This window comes from Pelodiscus sinensis, chromosome 1 (genome assembly GCF_049634645.1).
Source record: "Pelodiscus sinensis isolate JC-2024 chromosome 1, ASM4963464v1, whole genome shotgun sequence".
In the NCBI taxonomy this organism is placed as follows: domain Eukaryota; kingdom Metazoa; phylum Chordata; order Testudines; family Trionychidae; genus Pelodiscus; species Pelodiscus sinensis.
Genome location: NC_134711.1, coordinates 102,657,532 through 102,677,803, shown reverse-complemented (window position 1 = coordinate 102,677,803; position 20,272 = coordinate 102,657,532). Strand labels below are relative to the sequence as shown.

General features: G+C 42.8%; 1 protein-coding gene and 1 long non-coding RNA gene across 2 annotated transcripts in view; both read right to left on the bottom strand.

Moving 5' to 3' along the window:
* TMEM178B (transmembrane protein 178B) overlaps nucleotides 1-20,272 on the bottom strand; it is a 350,667-nt gene that overhangs the window by 14,105 nt on the left and 316,290 nt on the right. The window lies entirely within an intron of this gene.
* LOC142831041 (uncharacterized) lies at nucleotides 5,894-20,269 on the bottom strand. The gene is made up of 3 exons (XR_012906630.1): nucleotides 18,674-20,269; nucleotides 7,715-7,866; nucleotides 5,894-6,665 (listed from the first exon to the last, which is right to left on the bottom strand). It is a non-coding gene; the product is annotated as an uncharacterized LOC142831041 (long non-coding RNA).

The window sequence follows — 20,272 nt, the reverse complement described above, 5'->3', positions numbered from 1 at the left end:
TGTCCCCTGTCCTGTGGGAAGCCAACCTTGCTGGCAGCTGTAGACCTGTCAGACTCACTCCTCTCATGCACGGATGTTGTCCTTGGTCCAAAAAGCTCCTGGCAGGAGAAATGGAGGAGTTTGATTTTCCACCTCAATGTTAGGGGGGAAATGTGTTGGCATTAATCCCCATTTTCCCCTCAAAAGAAGGGGGTGGGTTGAGGGGAACTTTGCCTGTCTGACCAAATTCTATACATGGTGTCCAGACATTCCTGATGAACAAACAGTTATATTATGGTCCCTGTGATACTGCGCCTCATATTCTCCGTAGAGATGTGCTTATGATGCAATTATAGCTTCATATCTAAGATGTATTTTATGTGAGATGAGGCGTGTAAGATATCATTGGAAAGGTTAGGATTTATTGACTAGAATTATCCTTTTTGTATGGATGTATCATTTCTGAATCTGCAGTTTGGAATACTATGTATTAATTGCAAGTGTATTGACAACTGGGGAATGCTCACCAGACAGAATGCGAGCAGTCTAGATGGCTTGCTGTGAGGACGAGCCACTAGAGAGAACAACAGGTCTCAGAAGATGTTTATCGCCCACAGAGAAGTCTTCCTGGGGATGCTGCAAACAAACTTTGTGTTACAGCTGCAAGATCAAGTCACTTGATACTAGACCCCATGATAAAATTATAGTACATTTCTGATGACTGGGGGTGGGAATTACCCTGGAAGACAAAGGACTCCTGCCATATATAAAACTTCTTTAAGGCAGGGGAGGGACATAATCATGGGTCATTCTTCACTGAATCCCCACCACAACATCAAAGAGACAAAGACAAAGGCTGGTGGGGGATGAAGGAAGAATTGAACCCAGGCTGGAAAGGTGTTGGGCCTGTGAAAGAAATACATGGAGTTTTAAGCTTTAATCAGGAGCAGCTTGCTTTTAAAAAATCTCTGCAATCTGCCTAAACAATATTTAGGGTGAGAATATGCTACCTATACTAGTTTCTTCAGTACCTTAAAGCTTAGTTTGCATGCGTGTTTTATTTGCTGGGTAATTTGCTTTAGTCTGTTTGCTATCCCTTATAATCAATTAAAATCTATCTTTTGCAGTTAATAAACTTGTTTTTGTTTTCTCTAAAATCAGTTTGTGGAATTCATAACGTGGGGGGGGGGGGACAACGGAATACATAACTGTGTGTATCTTCCTCCACGTTGAGGGAGGCAGCAAATTTCAATGAGCTTATGTTGTATACTTTTCTGTGCAGTGCAAGATAATACAATTTTGGGTATAGAGAGGTGTACACTAGAATGCTGGGAAATTCCTTAGCTAAGTTTTCCCATTCAGATCTGATCTCAGCATCTGTGTGAAACTGCAGCTGTGTGTGTCCCTAACAGTGTATGTGCTGTAAGGGACTAGAAAAATGTATAGGGAACTCAGGCTGTGCGTAAAGGTGAGCTCAGTGGTACCCCAGTTCCAAATGGCACTCTGAGGGAATCTGTCACAGTCCCATTGCGCAGTGTGATCTACAGACATAGATGAAGAGACAATTCCTATCCCAGAGAGTAGATATCTAAGGATGATCTCAGATTAAATGCTCCAGAGCTTTCCAGATATCTTGCAGAGAGACCCCAGGTTCTGGGGTCATCTTTAGAAAACTGTCTCCCCATTTGAGAATTAGCAGCATGAGATATAATGTATTTGAGGGTGGGGGCTCCTTCCCAGACCTCAGCAGGAGATCCCTCTCCCTCTTTATTCTGATATCAACCCGCTTGATTACAAAACCCAGTCCCTCCCCTACCCCAGATTTTCCTTCGTGGATTATCCTCATGCCATGAGGCTGTGTGGGTAAGAATGCAGTAGTCCTTGTGAGGCAGGCCACCTTGGCAATTAGGTTGTGATGGAAGGCAGATGTCTAGCAGAGCTACCACACTATGAACCAAACACCTTAGTTTGTTTCAAAAGGCTTTGGTTAGAAAATGGCAAAAGTGTCCCTTCTTTGGTAAAAGGAATGTGATCATTTCAGCTCCATTAGCAATACAGGATTGTGAGAGGAGGTATCAGGGAAAAATCTCTATTACCAGTTTGAAACCATGTGGTTGCTAAATACGAACAAGAAGGCAATATTCCATTTCTCCTACACATGAGCTTGGCATTGAAATAGCCAGGACATTTACGGCAAGGTCTGTGTTTGTACAGGGCCCAAAACAATGGGGCTCAGATCTCAGTTGGGGCATCTAAGCACCACCACAAATCAAATAACAAATAATAATGATGAAAAAGTTACAAACAAGAGACAGTAAAACCAGAAACTCTTTTTAAAAAATGCTGTTTCTGTTCTTGGAACAGACTCTGTGTTTTTACTGAACTAATAAATAATGAGTAGTATGCACAACAATTTGTTGGTGCATAGCTGGCTCCCACCAGGCCTCTCCACTGTCCTGGGTTATAGGAGATGTCAAGTACAATATTTTCAACTCCAATTTACCACCATCCATCAATGACATGCCATTACCTCACTGTTTATTGTAACTTACCCAGGCACGAAAAATGCTGAATCATGCTGGCTAGAGAAAATGTTATGTTCAGCGTGTGAATCCCACACACTGTTCAAATTCAACTATCAGAACTAGGATGGCCCCACTTACTGTTAAATCAGGGCTCAAGATGTAAGAGGTACCAGGGTTGCCAGTATATTGTAGGGCTGTTCAAGGGCCAGTGTAAAATGAGGTAGGGCCTGCAGTCTAGGGTTACTAGATGGTTTCAACAAAAATACTGGACACACTTGACATTACAACACAATCTACATTGCATCATCTTTAGAAAATACCGGACATTTCGATTTTCTCATTTATATTTTCTCAATTTGTTTCCCAAACAGAAAGCTCAAATACTGGACTGTCCGGTTCAAAACCGGACACCTGGAAACCCTACTGCAGTCCAATACCCAGTGACCAGATGCCCACATGACTTAAAACCACGCTTCCGATTGGCACTGTTGTTAGACTGGGTGGGCACTGAGACTGAACTACTCCAATAAGTGGTCCAAGTCAGGGTTAGACATACTGTTTGGCCAGTGTGTGGGGGGAGGGACGTAAACCACTATTGCTCAGGATACTCCACCTACTCTACAGACACTGGACTTCAGAGCCTCCAAGAGCATCACATTTCAGGAACAATTCATTGTAACAGTCTCTTCCCTGCAAAAAAATTAAATCCTAAAGAATTTCCCAGATAGGTTCTTGCAATCAGCCATGTATTTCCCTTCCATGTTTACTAATGAGCCAGAGTCCCAGGACAGCAGTGGCAATATAGAATTTTTATTTGTTTTCAAAAACACTTCCTGCAGCTTCGGGGTAATCATCCAATCAGAACTGAATACAGATGGGCTGAGGTTTAAATCTCCCCTCCATGGAATTGGAGGATAGAATATGAATGACAAGGCAGTAATAACAGTCCACCAGGGATGCGCTGGCATCCATGCGGGATTGGGGGAAGGGGAGAAAGACTGACAGGAAGTGGAATAAACTGAATTCTGGTTGATGGGAGCAGAGAAATCCAGGCTGAGATTAGTGAGGGGAGGTGGATCATCCCAAGCGAAACACTAATGAATGAGACAAAGCCACAGCAATATTTTTGATAAAGGAAATTCACATTTCATTGGGAAATGCTTCTGTGAGGCGAGACGGCAAGTCTCATCTAAGGCTGTGTCTATACTCCTAACCAAAGAGCTGCCCTTCATTTCAATCTGGTTTTGAAAATGGTTGTTGTGATAATGGGGAGAGGTTCAATGCACATTTATTGCATTTGTCTCACTATTAAATCAGTAAGCAGTAATAGAAGCTGCAGTACTTGTGAGGTATCCCTGCTCTGTTAATCTTGACAAAGACGATCTAGGGAATCTATGTGCAATTTATGAATTCTGTTTGATATTATCAACCACCTGAACCTATCTATATCAAACAACAAACTCTATCATGACTGTAAAGCTGGTCTGTGCCTTCTCTGCTCCCTTTTTACCTCCATCTTGATGTGAAATTCCAAAGGGTGGAAACAGGGCAAATAACAGAGGGTTGTTAAACCTCCGTGGTTTTCCATTCAAATAGCGACACCTTACATCAGGGAACCATCAGGCACTCAGAAGAGTCAGTTCATTCACGTGGGCTGACCAGGGAGTTGAGGCTCATCTAACAAAGGAGTCTAGAAGTTTATAAAAGGACTAGGTCTCTGCCCAGAGAATCTCTCACCAACCCGAACAGGAAAAGAAGCATGTGCTGAAGGAGACAAGTCCCAGATTTGGATCAAACCACAGAGATTGAGCGGTGAATAAACTGAAGCAAAGAATCACACTCAGGTGTTTCTTATTCTGCATAGATCTCTATCTCTCTTGTGAGTCTAAAGTAAAAAGTGATTGCTTTTTTAGAAACCCTTTGCAATAGCAGTGCCTATTTGCTTCAAGGATCACATGTACCTGAAGGGGTATATTATGTTATGTACCAGAGACAGAAACCACAAAGCTGGTGTTCTGGGAAAGGGTGTGCTTAATCCACTATGATGTCGTGAGTACTGGGGCCCTACAGCAGCTGGGCCGTAAGGTGCCACTTCCAGGAGATGGGTACCCAGCAGAGAATCTGTGTCCAGGAAGTATGTCAGATCCTCCCCAGACCAAATGAAGCTTAAAAGTATGTGGGTACAAACAGTAGCCAACAGGGGCAAGATGACTAGGACTATTACATATATTTCTCATCTTATAGATATACTCTAAATTTTTTGGGGCAGGGACCATCCTTTTGTTAAACACAATGTGTAACTCAATGGGATCTTTCATCTCATTTGGAACCTCAAGGTTCTAATGCAATACAAATAATAATTATAGCACTTGGGGGCCTCACTTGGACAAATGTTCAGAGCTGCAGAAGAGAGAAACCATGCATGAGGTGTGAATGTGGTTTGTCAGTCTGCTTTTGCCCTCTCCATATCAGAAGCAGTTGTGTGTGGAGATAGTTAATAGCTATTTCTAAGCATGACTGCATCAAGTAGGGTTGCAGGGTTGTTATCATCTGATTGCCATGCTGGCCAAACTGTGCTTTTGACTAACGTTTCTAGGCAATCCTATGGCATGAATTCATGGCTCTCATACCAAAAACCCCAACCCCTCCCCAGAGAAGTCAGGGTACATTGATGAATCAGATCAGCCCGCTCAGCAACAAAAACTTTTAGGCTTTGTCTGCACTAGAGAACTGATTGCATCATTTGGAGGTGAACTGGTTGTACTCTGTTGGCTTAAACACAAACAGCTCAGCTTATCTGCCCTAGCCATGCTGAATCAGTTCAAGTTTCCCCCCACAATTCCTTTCTCCCTTCTCATATATATTCCTCCATTTTGGTTATCAAGTAACTAGTTTTGTGAAGTCCCTGGCAGGGCCATCCCTAAGAGGGTGCAGGGCCTGGGCAACCCCACTCCATCCCAGGCCCCAACCCTCACCCCTTCTCTGCTCTGTGCCACCTCTTCCCATCCTTGCTCCACCTTCTCCTGCTCCCATTGCACCCTTTCCTAAAATGACACAACCTGGGGGACTACTGGGGTGCCTGGCATGGGGCAGCAGCAGGGATTGGGCCCCCCCCCCCGCACTCAGTGTGGGAAGCAGAGCGATGCAGCAGCCTGCTCCACCCCGTCATCTCTTAACCGGGTCGCTCCCCTTCACTGTGGCAGTGGGAAATGAAGCAACCCAGTGCCAGTCTGCTCTGCAACCCCGGCTGGGAGATGGAGGGGTGGAGCAGGCTATTGTATTGCTCTGCTTCCCATCGCTCCCACCACCGTGGGTTCTGTGACCTAACCTCGAAGTGTGGGGCCTGAGGTGGCCACCCTGAACCATCCTATGGAGGGGACTCTGGTCCCTTGTAGATGCGCTGAGAGCTTGCTTTGGCTCTGTGGCCCCACCATGCTCTCTACACCTGTGTGAGGCCTAAACTGGAAAGCTAGAAGAATTTCTGCATGCTGCCACTGTGCCAGAATCCTGCTAACAACAACTCTGCTCAGATATGCCCGTGGCTAGTATTTGTGACTGACGCCCTAGGCAGAAGGATGAAAGGACAAAGATAAATGGAATTTGTTCCTTCACCTTAAAGAGATACCATGGATTTGAAAACTAGTTGGTTCCTAAAAATAGTTATAAGTAGTTTCCGGTATTATGCCTGTCCTTGAGACCCCCTCAAAATGTATGTGGATCTACAATCACATTTTCCTCTTGGTTTTAAAGAAATATCTCTTCTGTGCCTAACTAGACAAAAACACACCCCTTCTCTGCTCCTCCCCCACTCTCCCAAACAACCATGGAAATGATTCATTAACAGACTGCACTTTCAAATTTGCCATATAAACAAATTAAGGGGAATTTTTTTTTTAATCCCCTCTGATCTCTTACAGTTAATAAAAGGCTCAGGTGTTACTTTGGAATTCCAGTAGGTAAGAAAAGCCCCACAAAATTCTGATTTAGAAGACAAGAGCATCCCTTTATTTAACCCAGGCAATTCTAAATGAAATGTGAGTTTGGGTTTTTTTTTAAGTGGTTCCACAGATCTGTGTCTGGACATTGTTGCTATTTGTGGTGATTCATTTCTCTGGAGAATGTGCTAGTTTTGTAGTCATCATCAGATCTTTTATTGTAGAGCTGGACAAAAAAAAAACCACATCACAACAGAAACTATATTAATTTCAGCCTCTCTCTACCCTACAAGCTTTTTTGTTTAAGGTACATAAAATAAATACATCACAAAATGAGGCCTGATTGTGAGGTAGATGTCCCCTTAACTAGTTAAATTATATCACAATAATTAAATTATTAAAGAATAAAACAACACTGCTCCTAGCTTACTGGGGACAAACTGTATTTTGGGAGAGCAGCTATGCAGTACACTCTTCCGGCCATGGACTGAATGGCTCAGTGGCACACTGCTCTTGAGAGCACTTTATTGCTCTGTGCACACTTGCACAGAATATAAATTATTGTTTAATTATATACCGTCGCAGCATCATCATCATCAGCAGCAGCTAACAGACAAGCTGCAGAACGCAAAGAATTTACGTTAAAATTTGCCCTTATAAAAAAGCTAGGGTACCAGGGGCAATCTCATTGGCTGACAGGATTTCCATGCTGTCATTATGAGACCATAAACCCACATGGGCTGGAATTTAATACACTTTTTAAAAACTAAGAACCACAAAAAACAGCAGGGTGCATAGTATTGCTGTTACAGTGTCATATATCTGCTGGTTGGGTGCGTCTTGCATTTGGCCTTTGGCCTCATGTGTCACAGCACAACCGGAGGCATACATAGTAAACCACGGTAACCATGCATCCTGTTGTGTATTATTTCAGCACCAGTGCACGTGTACTGAATTGTAACTACCCATGCTATAGTGTATTATTATGCCTAGGGAATGTATATCCTGTACCATAACAGTATAACCTGCTGAGCCAGATTCTCAGCTCGTGCAAACCTATGCATTTCATTGAGCTACACCTAATTACACCAAGTAAGGAGCTGACCTTTTGTGTATTACTGCTCCTATGGCACACCAAAATGACACAGTAACTCCAAATGGTTGTCTATTATTTGACACCCAAGATTTGAGCACAAGACTATAGAATTGCAGCGCACCCTGTTGTATATCATTGTACCTACAATACATATACAGAACTGTAATCTTGCACTGTACCCTATCCACTGCATCCAAGATATGCACAACACAACACTGCATGCCCTCCCTGAGTTCTGCATCCAAGACAGGAGTGACACCGGTAACGCAAGACAGGATGTGCAGTATTTCTTCAGAAGGTACAGTCGCACTGTGTTTTGAGGAGATGGACTCTAGAATAGAATAGAACAAGGGATGCTCAGAGCATTTGAGTTACTTAGCGAGCAAATAGCACGTTGCACACTGTGGGCAAGGTGACCACAATGGCCAGCTGACCTCGAGATAGGCTGGCAGTAATAGCATGCCTGACTACATCCATGAGGTAGATGTGATGCTTTGCAGCCCTGCAACCACGTAACAAGAGGCAACAAAAAATTGAGCCAGTGGATGATGCTAATTAGCATGGCCCTTTAGTGATATGGTAGCAATATAGGCAGTGGTCATTAATGTCATAATCAAGTAATTTTTGTGTGGAAATAACTCCTTCTATCACTGTATCTCCCAAACCATTTATGCTGCTGCAAGTTTGTCCAGTATCTGATTCATATGCCTTCTATTCCATCGCATTTCAGGGCTGCCAGGTAACCAGACTGCTAGACTGATGCCAAATTGCAGCACTGGCAGGAACCTCTGTTAGGGGCTCTCAATTAATTTGAGCCGACCTTCATTATTGCATAGAAGGACTTGACTTGTCACAGTGCTGCATTCACAGCAGTAAAGGTGTTGGACTGAGAATCACTTACTCAGCAGGTGGGTCTAACAAATCTTTTGTAAGGAAAAGCACTCAGTAAGTAGTGATCAATTAATGACAAATGAGAAGCTCATCAGGATGATCTCATCATAGTTGCCTCCAGCACTGGACAACAAAAATTCCAGCTTCCCGTTGTTAAACAGACTTATTTGTAACTTTCTGTTATGGTCTCTGAAAATACGTTTCAGGCTCTCCTTTCCATGTTAACTCTCCTCCCCTGTCAGTACAGGGATTTGTGTTAGTTCAAACCAGTTTCTTCTAGCGTTGTGGCTACTTTATCTTTTCATTTCCTCACAAACATGATTACACTGCAATTTCTTACACATGCACAGTTATAGCTAAGATGAAACTTAAACGTGATCAGAACAGACTATCCCAGCAGGCATCTTATCCAATTTAAACATGCCTTTGCTCCCAACAGAAGGAACTTTCAGCACCCTTTTCCTTTGGTCTTTCCACACCCGGGCTAATTTTCCCCTTTTCCAGGATGTGGAGGATATTTCTACTTCTGCTCTGAAAATAAGATCCCCATCTGGAAGTCTGACTTTGGCTTTTAAAGTGGATTTAGAGCTGTCACATTATCAGCCATGGCAGCTGAGGTCCTTTCTTTGTCTATAGAAGCACAGCATAAACAGAGGTAGTGCAAATGTCTCCCTCATTGCCTGGCCAATGCCTCTAAAATATTCTGCAGGGTTATTCAAGGGATGAGAAGGTAGTGTTATCTCCTTGCCCCTGGAATCCCCATTCTTCTGCTGAGGATGCCGATCAGAAATGCTATCCAGGGCCAGATTAATATTATGAAGGGCCTAAAACTAATGGGAGCAAAGGGCCTAAGTATGAATTACATATTGCAAAAAATTATGAAGTCATCAAACACGTATCTATATACATCATTGCCTATTATATAAAATTAACAACATTATTCTACTCTCACTACACTCACATCTTCAGATAATTCCCCCTCCCCCCCTTGCTTTAGTTGTGGCAAAGTCATGAAAGAGGGATGCTACGCTGTCCTTCTTTTAGGTCACCTGCCTCCTAGATAGCGGAATGCTCATCTGGGAGGATGAGCATTCCACCATTCCCCATCCTGCTCACCTTTTGACCATGTGCTTCTCTCGTCTCTCTGCCTGGCCCACAGTGCAAAGTCATGCTCCACTATAGGTGTTTCCTCCAAGATATGGACTTTACACCACATGCCCTCTCTCACGCTGACTGCAGTCTGGGAGGCAACTAGCTTTTATTATGTAAAAGAAAACTGCTCAGAGGTAAAATCCACTGAAGTAGAGGAAGTAATAGTGGAAAAATTACATTGGGTAACGTATTTTAGGCTGTCTTGCTCTGAAAACTGACTCTCAGTGTTGCACTGGCTGAGGACAATGAATTACTATTTTCACATTGAACCCAAATATTATTTGTGGGATGACACCCAGTTTGTGCAGTTAATCTCCAGTGACTCACCACATGAGGCCATTCTGCTACCAGGCTCTTCCACAATCCCAATCATAGAGTAGAATCATAGGACTAGAAGGGCCCTTGAGAGTCATCTAGTCCAGTCCCCTGCCCTGGTGGCAGGACTATTCTAAAATGTGTGATCAGCTGCTCTGCATGTCATGAAGGTGAAGCCTAAGTTCCGTGTGTGCATTAAATTGTTTGTTTAAGCTTTCTTTAAGAAAAAAAAAAAAGGTATCAGCTGGAAGTGACACAGCTCTTTAGATGGTTGCCCAGGTTATAACATTTAGCTTTTGTACCATGTTAGTTCTTCAAAATCAGTGCACAAACCTTAAACAGACTTAATCTAAAGCCTTTCAGCTTTTGAATGATTAGAAGTTGACAAAACAGCTATTCCTGTTGTATTCTCTGCCTCACCCTGAACAATAGGATACAAAACTGTCATCACTTCTAAACTTGGTCTTTTTTCTCTGGGGTATGAATGCATGTCTAGGAGCAGCAGAAATGAGCTACAAAAAGAGAGCATTTGAAGTTTGCCTTTGAGGTCAGCTGATACTGTTTCCATAGCAACCAAATGCTACAGAGTTGACACTAAATTCTCCAATTGCAGCTACTGATCCATCCCTTCTGTTAAAAACATTGAATAAATACTACCTGTGATACACATCTGGAGTTTGTCTAGAATCAACCCCCAATTTCCACATGTAGACACAAGTTCATAGTTTTTCACTTTAAAGCCTGTTGGTGTTGGCATAAAGATAAAGCTCCCTTTCAGAAGTATTGTGCAAACCATTTAGTGAAAATTGTGGGTTTCTGCCAGAAGGAGGACATCTAATCCCAAAAGTCAACTGATGCTACAGAAAGTGGTGAGATGTGTGTTGTGGTCCCTCCTTGAGGAGTATTATTGTAGGAAGCTGCAAAAGGACACTACAGTGGAGGATATAAAGATTTGCAGAAGCTGTCTCTGTGAAAACAGTGCTTCATGTTTATTTTTTGAAGGGTCTACTTTTGACTCTGCGTGATATATATTATATATATATATATATATATATATATATATTTAAAGCAAAACCTGTGTGAAATGCAACAGTAGGGCTGCAGAGCGAAGCACTTGGAAGTCAAGAAATGTTAAGACTAATGTGCTGTGTTCTTTGGGCATATGTATTAAGATGCTGTCATCTCAGGCATTGGCACCCTTTCAGCAGGGTTATCTGGCTATGATGACTCCCTCCTCGGGCCTTATGAGTCCTGCATTCCTAGCTGTCTTCAAGATACCACTGACTTCCTGAGGAAACTACAGAACATCAGTCATCTTCCTGAAAACACCATCCTGGACACCACTGATGAAGAAGCACTTTACACCAATACTCCACATGAGGATAGATTACAAGCTCTCAGGAACAGTATCCCCAATGATGCCACAGCACACCCAGTGACTGAACTATGTGATTTTGTCCTCACCTACAACCACTTCCAATTTGGGGACAGCAGCTCTCTATGGCCCCACAATATGCCAACATTTTTATGGCTGACATAGAACGTTTCCTCTGTGTCCATTCCCTAGCACCCGTTTTCTACTTATGCTACATTGATGACATCTTCATCATAGGGACCCATGGGAAGGAAGTCCTTGAAGAATTTCACAAGGATGTCAACAATTTCCACCTCACTAGAAACCTCAGCCTGGACCAGTCTACACAAGAGATCCATTTCCTGGACTCTGCAGTACAAATAAATGATGGTCACATAAATACCACCCGATACCAGAAAGCTACTGACTGCTATTCTTACCTACATGGCTCTGGCTTCCAACCAGGACAATCACACGATCTACAGCCAAGCCCTAAAATACAACTGTATCTGCTCCAATCCCACAGGCAGACACAAACACCTACAAGGTCTGTATCAAGGATTCTTAGAACTTAAATATCCACCTGGAAAAGTGAAGAAACAGATTGACAGAGCCAGATAAGTACCTGTAAGTCACCGTAAGGGCCAACAATGTAAATAACAGAACACCACTGGTCATCATGTACAGCCCCCATCTTAAACCCCTCCAGCACATCATTTTCAATCTACAACCTGTCCTGGAAAATGATCCCTCTCTCACAGGCCTTGGAAGACAGGCCAATCCTTGCCTACAGACAGCCTCTCAAGCTGAAGCAAATACCAGTCACATAACTCACTACAGAAACACTCAGGAGCCTAGTCCTGCAACAAACCCCATTGCCAACTGTGTCCACAGATCTATACAAGCAACACATGCATGTGTGTGAGTGTATATATCTGCCACAGGACCTACCCATATAAGCCACACAAACTCATACAACTTCCTCTATGTGATCTATATGCCATCAAGTGGCAGCAATGCATCTCTGCCATGTATATTGGCCAAACTGGGGAGAGTCTCTGTGACAAAGGATAAATGGACACAAATCAGACATCAGAAATGGTAACAAACATAAACCTGTAGAGGAACATTTTAACCTCCCTAAACATTCAATAATGGATTTAAATGTAGCCATCCTTCTATAAAAGAACTTTATCACCTGAATACAGAGGGAGACAGCAGAACTGAAATTCATTTACAAATTCAGCACTATCAACTTGGGTTTGAATAAAGATCTTAACTGGTTAATGCACTACAAAGGCAATTTTCCCTCTTTTGATATTCACATCTCCTCAGCAAATGCCGAAAATGAGACACATTCTGACTTAATTAGCCTCATTAACACTGGTCCTACAAATGACAGGTAACTTGCTGTTACACATACACCAGATTCTGTACTTTCCACTCCAACTCATTTGACGAAGTGGGTTTTACCCACAAAAGCTCATGATCTAACACATTTGTTAATCTCTAAAATACAACAGGACTCCTCGTTGTGTCATCCTGTTGCACAATCACCTTAACTTTTGTATTTCCTAATTTTTGTGGTATAACCATTTAATTTCCAAGATTTTTATTTTCTGGATGAAAAAAAGGAAATAAAGAAAAGCAATCCCTCATTCCATAGCTGACAGGTATCAAAGGGTGACTGCTGACTGCTAGTCTCTCAGGACAAATATGCATTTCCAAATGTACATATATGTTCCTTATTCCAGGCACAGATTAAAAATGTTTCAGGTAACATAAGAACTCTTGGCCAGCTCACCAGTTCCGTTTTTGTTTGCAGCTTAAAGCAATCTATGGCCTTAGAAAATCTTAAACAGCTTAAAATAGTCCAAGACTTCAGATCAATTTAAGCTGCTTATGCCACTTCAAGGCTTTATATAATTTTAAAATGCAAAAGAAGAGTAACCCCCTCCACAAAATGACAGAGTTACAAAAGGGCAGGACAGACTCCTGTCTGTTAACCAGTTCTGAAAGGCCCATGTACAAGATATACACAATAGCTCTTTGTCCCCCTCTAGTGTCTAGATCACAAATGAGTGTTAATTATGCGTCCAGACAGTGATGGCATTACTTATGCACTGTCTCAGCGGCACATGCATGTGTGTGAGTGTATATATCTGCCATCACTCACGAATGAAGAAATTTTGTATACGCTTCCCAAAATTATTCACCTTTGAGAAGAGAATAAGCCTAGACACTGGATTCCCAGACAAGAATGTTCTAGAAATTTATAGGTAAGTAAAACAGAATCTCACAATGGAAAGTGTTTTCAGCCTTCTCTATAGCAACTGCTTCTGTTGTCACCACGATAAGAGACGCAAAAGAAAGAATAAATAGACCATTTTGCCACATAAAAAGAAAAGGACTGAGGCCCTGCATTTAGCAGCTCCTCCCCACCCACTCAGAGCTTTTGGAGCCCCACAAATAACTGATTTGTGGCGTTCAAGCTCAACATAGGAGGGGGTTGAGTGATGATGGGAGGTGCTTGGTGCTTCACTCCTGGCCTCAGGGCACCACCTCTTCCCCCGAGAACCCCCATCCTTGCTCCATCAATGCTGTCCCCTCTGCTACTGCTGGAGTGGAGCCTTGCAGCCAGTGGCAGCAGAAGGGCCAGCACTGATTTCCTCTTGTCTAGAAAATTTCCTGACTTGGGACTAGTCAGGTCCTGAGGGTGTCACATGCAGGAGGTTCATCTTGTCTTTTGCAAAAGTGTATTGTTCGCAATACAAATGACAAAGAATTACAAAAGCAAATACATTCATGATTGTACAGCTGAAGAACAGAGCTCTAATGAAGATCATGAAGTTGACAATAATAGAGTTCTTTGTTGGGTCTCTTAATACATTTACAAAGGAAAGTTCTGCAACAGATTGTTTTTGACACTGGAAATAAATTAACAGAAAAGTGAATTTCAAAACAGAGCTCAGTGCAATGTAATCAAACTTAGCACGGGGGCGGGGAGAGAGAGAGAGAGAGAGAGCGAGATAGAGAGAGAGAATATATGAATGAATACTGGCATTAAAATAATAAAAAACCCCACTATACTTGTTTTATATAGTGGGCACAAATTAACCTATGCAACAAAACTATATTTGTACGTCTGTATAAGGACTACCACTCAGCAGAATTTGAAATAATGAAAGAAGAAACCCCATGTATGCTTGGGGTGGAGAACAAGCTATGAATGCAGATGATAAAATGAGTAACTAACTGATCTACTGTCCATAGGCTGACCAGATAGAAAATGTGAAAAATCAGGACAAGGTGGAGGGAATGGGTGCCTACATAGGACAACCCCCTTAACATCAGGACTGTACCTATAAAACTGGGACATTCGGTCACCCTAACTGTCCAGAACACAAAATGGTATTCTTAACTAACTTGATGAGGTATTTGAGGAAAGTGGGAGGCAATGACAATGTAAGAGTTCATGTTGACAGAGACCTCAGTATGCCACCAAACAACATACTGCCTCATTAGCACAGAAAATGAAAGCTGAACTTGACCTGATGTTAAAAGCAAATGCTGTTAAGTGAGCAGGCACCAGCCAACTGGAATGATGGTGATATCCACCGTAACAAAGCCCAACAAGTTAAGAATTCAGACAGAATCAAAAGTTTAGAGTGAGGTCACCAAACATGAGTGCTACCCCCTGAGAACTGTACAAGAGTTCATGTCTCAAGAAGCCCTAAATGTTCAGGTTTTGATGCAAGTCAAGGCAGGTCTGAGTCAATATACAAAGTGTAAAACTCTTTGCCTCCCATATTTCTTTTGGTAGATAGAGGTTTAAGCAAAATCCCTTTGGGATTGTTTTAGCAACCTTATGTAGGTGAAAGGATCAGGTGAAATCCTGGCCCCACTGAAGTCCATGGAAATTGGGCTATTAATTTCAGTGGGGCCAAGATTTTTCCTGTGGTGCCCCAATTTGAGACTGAATGGAAGTAACTATTGATGAGCTGCTGGCTTGGAGTAAAAATGATCAATGCCACAACGTGAGTTGACATAACATTCTGCAGCATGCCAAAGAAAAGACTCTCTGACTGAACAGCATGAGGTCAGAAATGCTAAACATATTCCACAGTGCCCATCTGGGTATTCTGAAGTGTAAGAAGAGAGAGACTAAAAAATCCTATTATGACCAAGCAAATGTTGCCATCAAAGATAAGGTATACAAGTATGAAATCTGCAATAAATAGACTTCAAAATTACCCCTAAGGCCAGCAGAGATTCCTGATCTCTGTTGGTACAGACACTAGAGATGTTAGAGTGTAACTGACCAACAATTTAAGCAATAAGCAGATGCTTATCGCGTAATGGTCTCAGTGACACTCAGCCAGCTCCCAGGGAGGTAGCTTTGCTAGGCAGGGCAGTGAAGCCTCCTCCCTGGGAGCTGGGCCAGCAAGGGCTGCCGGCTCCACTTCTGGGGAGGCTTCACTGTGGGCTCTGCAATATAAAGCATATTTAAGCTTTTTACTGCAGAGCCCACCGTGTGTAACTGAGATGTTCAGTGGTTACACGGTTACCTATTTAACCGACTTTGAACATCCCTAATAGATACTGTGACAAAGCTCTGACTTTGTCTTGGTGAGTCTCACACTTCCAGGCAGATTATGCTTGTCTCAGGGACTCGCTCTGACCCTTAACTAAGCCCCCCTCTCTCTAGAGCAGGGGTGGGAAAGCTAAGACCTAGGGCCAGATGCAGCCCCTAACTTGTTTGGATCCAGCCTCTAAGGTTCAGGGCTCCCCCTCAGCATTGGGGAATCTGCACTAGTGCTCCAGCCTCCTTCCCCCCCTCCCCCCCATCATTCGCCTACAAGGCTGGAACACAGAAAATCTACTCGCTTGGGCCCTCCAAGGCTCTGGTATATGAGGGAAATGTGGAGAAAGACATTCTCCTTCTCAGTCCAGGCAGCCTCAGTAATGGTGGGAATTTTTGGCCCCACCCTACCTCTGCTCTAGAGCAAGGGTCACAGCCTGCTGAGCCACTTTCATCATAGGCCAGAAAAGGGGTTGATGGGAAAATTACCCACAGCCTTTGTTGTCTGTTCAGGCTTAGAAGTAGCAGTTCATCCTCCTGTCCCAACAGGGGTCTGTCTCCCCTCTCAGGAGAGTGTCTTTGCAGTGACTCAGCAGCTGGGGGGGAAACCAGGCCCAAGTTCTACTCCAAGTTCCAGCGCAGGGCAGTAGCTGTTGGCAGTGTTTTCCCTTTACCACTGGAGCTGCTACAGTTCCCTGGGCCACTTCCCAAAGGCCTCCTCTCATTAAACAACTCTGTCACCCTTCCCTCACTGCTTCCTTCCCTGTAACTTTGTTGGTGTTTGTCACCAAAGAATGGAGAGATACAACACAACATTGACACTCCCCCCAATGATTGGTGGGAGAGCTTTTAAACAATATGAGCAGGACCTTGACTGGTTCCAGATGTTTCCATTAGTCTAGCGTCCTCAACTGAATTGTTGCAGGTTAATTGAAGCCAGGTGCCCCCATTAGCCTAATAGCCTCAATGGATCCTTGGGCAAGTTAATTGGTGTCAGGTGTCTTGATTGGTCTGGAGTAGCCTTTGTTTGGCTACCCAGAAAAAAAGGGACCTGAAGCTGATATGTGTGCCTTCCACTATTTTATGGTCTGAGTCCATCACAATTCATTTGAACTAAACAAGAAAGACTTATTAGTGGCAACTTTTTGAAAAACACAAGGAATAACAATGTAATAACACATCGTAACCTGCCATGGGATTCCAGATGAGCTAATAACAGATAATGGCCCACAATTCCCAAGTGACTCATCACAGCATTCTTTCGATTTATTAGATGAAGCACACTACATCAAGTCCTTACTATGCACCATTACATGGGCTAGCAGACAATTAAGTAAAAATAAACAGACCTTCATTAAAAAAATAACAGCAGTCCTGGAAGATTTTTAGGTATGTATACTCAGTATTGTTAGACTACTCAGCCCACATCATAATGCTTCATGAAAATGACTAGTTTAGAGAATTTTGGGCAGGGGACAAAACCCTTGGACAGCTAACAAGCCTCTTGAACCAAAGACGTTGAGCCCTGAAGTAGTTATAAAAGAGCTATGTGCCCAGAGATTGAAACAGAAGAAATAGTACGAAGAATGCTCAAAGGTATTCCCACTGCAAATGGAAGAGGTTAGATTTCAAACAGACCCTGGCTGCCAACCTATTAAAGGTCTCCTGTCAACTGCACCAAGGTCATATGTCATAACCACCTGAAGGTCACCTCTACAGAAGTAACAGAAAATAGCTGTCAGGGCTGGGCTGTGGGCAGCCTACGTGCCCCGGTTATCTGCTGAGATCAGGAGACAGGTAGCAGGGTTAGAAGCAAGCCAGGTCAGAATCAGGCATGAAGTTGCAGGCAGAGAGCAAGGTCAGTGTCAATCCAGATCAAGATATCAGGAAGTCAAGGTCAGATACTAGGTTACTAACAGCAAGTGAACAGTGAAATCAAGGACAAACTGAGGTCAGAACCAAAGTCTAGCATCTGTCACAAGCAGGGTCTGTCACTGCTCAGACAGCTCCTCATGCTGGCTTCCTGTTTTAAATATTGGTTCTGACCAATCAGTGGGATGTGAAGGGCTGCCACTCAGACCTTACTGGATGGTAGTGCCTGTCAAGCCTAGCTTCACAGGGTCCTCTCATCGGAGCGTGGCCTTACCCTCTGTGGTGATGCAGCAGCATCAGTGGCCTAGAACCTGCCTGGTTCCAGGTTTTAGCCCTGCTGGTTCTTGGGCTGGCAAATAAAACTATGGGGACCTCTGACACTCCGCTTTTTGAGGACAACCAGAATGCTACTTGAAAGTGCTCAGGTGCCAACAGAAGTAACGTCTGCCCATCAAGTCACTCTTGGCAAAAAAACACCAAGAACAATAAATAGGCTCCAAATTGTAGACCCATTTTAACAGCTAACCTCACCTCTGCAGGAAGCACTGGTATGAAAACAAGAAGAGTCCATGTGATCAGAGACTTAGAGATTGTAGTTACTGACAGATATTGAATATCCTGACCTGCAGCCTAGCTATCTCTATTTGTCTGGTTTATTAATTCTCCCTTTCAGATTGTGATGGTTATTTTGGGGTGATATTTCATTTGTATTTGCCGTTTAAAAATATCAGGGAGCATGGAACAGTAGCCGCAAGAGTCAGTGGCTACTTACCCTGCCAGAGGGGAATAACCTTTTGTAACTCTGACTCGTGTCATGTAACTGTGACTGACCAAAAAAAAGCTTCAGGGGGTAGCTGAGTTAGCCTGTACAGGTAAAGTGAAAAAACAACAAATGGTCTGGTAGCACTTTATAGACTAACAAAACAGGTAGATGATATTATGAGCTTTTGTGGGACAAGTTCAGCCTCTTACCAAACACCTCACTATGTTGAGAGAATTTGTCAGATTTAATAAAACAATCACTGCATCTTCCTTGTTTCAATTTCCCTCCGCTAGCTGTAGTTCTTCCTTTGTCTTCCAGGTTAGTGAACCTTCTAGTATAGGGTCTCTTCTCCTTGGGTAGGTAATTCTAGAATCTAGACGACAATCAAGCCACTTCTTAACCTTCTCTTCCACAGGCTAAACAGATTGAGCTTTAGCCTTTAATTACAAGGCATGTTTTCTAGACCCAAAATCATTCTTGTGGCTGTTCTCTGAACATGCTCCAGTCTTTCAAAATCCATTAAAAAGAGCATGCAATGGTCTCTCTCATGCTGAGTGAGGAGGTAACACTATTTTCCTACTCTGACTTAATATTCCCATTTATACATTGAAGGACTGTCCTAGCCCTTTTAGCCATATCATTGCACTGGAAGCTCTTATTCAGCTGGTTATCCACAAGGATCCTTGAGTCCCTTTCAGAATCTTTGCTTTCAAGGACACAGTCCTCTTGCCTGTAAATATAGCCTATATTCTTTTTTTCTAGATAGGACCTTTCATTTAGCTGTATCAGAAGGCTTATTGTTTGAATGTCCTAAGTTTCCCAAGAAATCCAGGTTGCTCTGGATAAGTGATCTGTCCCCATCATTACCGATCACAGTACCAATCTTGGTCTCATCTGTAAACTTCAGCAGTAAGAATCTGTTTTCTTCCAGATCACTAATAAAATTATTAAACACCACTGAGCCAAGAAATTATCTTTATACCACCCACATAGAAACATTCCCAGTCAGTGATAATTACCCATTAGCAACTTGATTTTGAAATCTATCAGGTAGCCAGTTTTTGATCCATTTTATATTGTGCAACATTGATTTTATATAATGTAAATTTTTAATCAGACTATCACGGGGTACTAAGTCAAACTTCTCATAGATATCTGAGCAGGTCGTCAATACAGTTACCTTTATCAACTAAACTCTCAACATAATCTCACAAACAATCATATTCACTTAATTCAGCAGACCTAGTTTCCATAAAATTGCAAGTCCTGAATCCTTACAGTGAACAATTTACAAGTAGCCAGAGGCTGAAATGTGTTTGCACAGAATATTTGTTTAATACAGGTTTGCGCTGATAGGCACAGAGTGTGTTAATGTTGTTGGCTTCACTATCCCAGAAGGGTTATGATTATTTGTATCATTTCCAGCTTTTCACTATTAAAACACTTACCTCTGCTGACACCAGACATGGCTCTCTGTGCTCCTTACTCCTAGCTGCACCACAACATGATACAAGTGAGCAACTAGAAGCAAATCTGTTGAAATCATGATCTCTTCATCAAAGAGCCATGTGCAGAAAAAAGGACTAAATCTGATAAATAAACTATTCACTGTGAGTCACTCACCCAGCTATGCCTGTGGGGCTTGACTCTGATCTCATTTACACAAACACCACTGGCATCAGCTGAGTCACCCGATTTACATTAATGGAAAGATCAGAATCACATCTGACACCACGGTACTGAAGACAACCTGGAAACCATACATGATGCAGAAAGGCAAGAAGGCATTTCTTTGCAAAACAACAGCC